The sequence below is a fragment of the Tigriopus californicus genome, chromosome 9, assembly GCF_007210705.1.
Source record: "Tigriopus californicus strain San Diego chromosome 9, Tcal_SD_v2.1, whole genome shotgun sequence".
Classification (NCBI taxonomy): Eukaryota; Metazoa; Arthropoda; class Copepoda; order Harpacticoida; family Harpacticidae; genus Tigriopus; species Tigriopus californicus.
In genome coordinates, this window is record NC_081448.1 from 4,608,370 (window position 1) to 4,611,394 (window position 3,025).

The following is a 3,025-nucleotide window of genomic DNA, read 5'->3' on the forward strand; positions in this document are numbered from 1 at the left end:
CTGTGATCTACAGTCTAGTAGCTTTTCTAAGCACTCATTGGTTGGGAATACTTGTGACGTTTGCAAAATCATAGAGCAGTTTAGAGGGGTTAGACGTTCTCTTAAAAAAGGCAACCGACAGCGGCGAAGGAAAATCAACCGCCTAATATGTTGGATGGTCTAAACTATTTCTCAAATAACTCGAAATCTAAAGACTCAAATCCTGGCTCCTCTATTCCACCTTGTTTTGTCTATGATTTTATCGATGAAAAGCTCCTTCGGCCTTTGCTCCATCCCTTTTTGACAAGACCGTGAGAGCAAAAATGTGCCTGACGACCATGTGATAAGTCTTTAAAGAGAGATTTGATGTGTTCCTTGACTGATGAAGTCTTGAGCACGGAGTTACCAAGAGACCTAGCCTCAATACAATCTGCTGACAACGGTCTTTTATGGCTTAGGAAGCCGCGTTTTAAGGTTAAAGACGTTAGGCAAAAATTGAAGGTAACACTATTACTCTCCTAGACATGGAAGGCTAATAAAATCTGATTTAGTTCCAGTTCAGGACTGCAAGGGATGATCAAGTTGACCCTCTCACTCACTCACAAAATATGCCCTTCAACAACGTATAATCTTGCTATCTCTGTCCAGACAGGAAAAGACTGACGGATGACCATGTCTGCTCCTTCGCGAGGTCCAAAGAAAAGAACCAATTTGTTGCCTTACATGCACATTTACATGCAGTTCTGGAAGTAAATATATCTTTGCTTATAATGACATGTCAGTGTTCTTTTTCATTCTGTTACCTATACATGCATAACAGACTCATGTGTAGATTATCCAATGCATGGATCAGGAGGAGATTCGAATACGATAGCTGGACAGCGGGATGGGAATGTCCAATGAAGCATGAAGTATGAAGGGACGCGAGAAACCTTCATAATCAATATCATCGAGTGTGATGTTTGGCCACTACAATGCAATGCCCAACGATTAACCAACAACGGCTGGTACCAAGGTCTATGAATGCAAACAGGTTGACCAATCCTTGGAAGCACGATGTGAATCTTTCCCTACGCCGATCTGTGGAGACCCGGGGAGAGTTTTTTGGACATTGGCATGGTAGCAAGAGAGGGCGGTGGAAGAAAAGCTCAATGAAATCCATTTCATGTTGTCTCTGCTCCACACCACCAGATCCACTTCGGTGGGTTACGAACGGGTCCCGGGGAAAGTACGAGACTTTTGGACCGAATTTTCGAGGGCAAAGTCGAGCCACGAGAGTACAATAGTATTCGCCATTGCTTCAACCACCGCCACCACCACGTAACGGGCAAAGAATGAACGAACGAAAGACAGAACGGGTTACTACCGTGTGTGTAAGTGAGACCTTGATCATGAGCGCCCTCACTATCAAAGGGGTTCTACTACTGTTCACATTGCGGCAGTTTTACCGCTTGTCCTGTCCAAGTGAAGGGCCCAAGGAAAAGGCCACCCACTAACCCACGATTCGCTTGGGCTCTCTGTCAGAAGCACTCCGCGATGTGCTGCATGTACTAGTGGGATAGGGAAGTACGTAGTATATACATACTATAAAGCAAAGCCGATAGAAACTCGAGCTACAAAGACGGGAAAATGGAGAGGAAACCAAGTCAGTCAGTTGTTGTGTGCACGGGGAGAAGTAGTATGCCACCAACTGGTTTTAGTTCCCGAGCTAGAGGGCCGGTTAGTTGGCTCGAGGTCGTCTTTATAAGAAGAGGCAAAGAGGAAGAAGAGGAGGAGAAGGAGGAGGAGGAGGAGGAGGAGGAGAAGGAGGAGGAGGCAGTTCGGCTATTTTCTGCTTCCCCTTGTTAATTTTGTCACGGCCCCTCAGCCTCGAAATCAGCAGCCCTTCAAAACGATGAGGACATGACTGAGACTGAGGGAGAAAGAAAGAGAGAGAGAGAGGGGCTTTCTCTCTCTCTTATTCATTCCCTGTCTTGGGTTGTTGCAAAGGCTATTCTTAGCTTAGAAGGCCTGTGTTCCGTTTTCATCCCGCTCTTCGTCTTCTTCCAGTATTCGATTTTCTTCTTCTTCGTCTTCTTCTCCGCCCGCTTTTCTTCCTCACTTGGACCGTTGAAGGGACCACACGCCAGGAAAAACGAGGGAGGGAGAGAACCCTCCCAGCTCTCACACGCGAGCCGAATGGATGGAAAAAGAGAGGACCAAATGGACTTCGTTCGGCAGTAATACTACTATTCTAACAACAACAACAACTACAACCACAACTGCCGCCACCACAACCACCAACCGGGCACAGGAATTTGGACTGCCTTGACGCAGAAGAAGTTGAAGGCGAGAGAGGAGAAACAGACGAAGGAGGTAGTGCGAGTGGCAGAGGTGGTGGTGATGGAGGTTGTTGGTCGGTGGCTGGTCCTCTTCTCCCCATCTGGTTCTGGTTCTGCATGTCTCCCTCTCTCTTTCTCTCTCTTACTCCCAGGAACACTCATTGGACTTGCACGTGCTTGAAGGCCGCGGAGGCGGCGCTCTCCATTCTTAGAGAATGTCTGCCCTATGGGGAAATGAAGGCTAAGAAGGCCCAAGTCAGAAGCGGCACTGAGGTTGCTGATGGTCTGAGGTGGGAATAGAAGGAGGAGGACGATGAAGACGAGAAGGACGACGACGGCTGCGACCACGACCACGACGAGGACAGTGGTAGCAAGAATTTGATCAGTGGCAGCTGAACTCCCTTGCTGCCGCTAACTGGGACGCTCTCACTCCCAGCTACTTCAAGTCCTGGCGGATTTAGTCGTTGCTCGGGATGGTGATGGCAGTCACATAAGCCACCATCCAGGTTTCAGAAAATCGTCGTTGTTATTGTTGTTGACAGTTGAAGCCCTGGGCAGACAGGATATACATACTCTGAATTTATGATAAGGAGCAACAAATTCACCTGCTATTGCCACTCCTATCACTCACACCTACATGAAGGTGAGAGTGGTTAGTTCCAAGAAGAATCCCAAGAAGACGCACGGCGGCAGGACGACGAGAAAAAAGAAGCTAGTTATTGTTG

General features: G+C 47.7%; 1 protein-coding gene across 1 annotated transcript in view; it reads right to left on the reverse strand.

The window, feature by feature from the left end:
- Positions 1-3,025, reverse strand: part of LOC131886966 (Na(+)/citrate cotransporter-like) — a 28,749-nt gene that overhangs the window by 14,087 nt on the left and 11,637 nt on the right. The gene's annotated exons all lie outside the window — the stretch shown is intronic.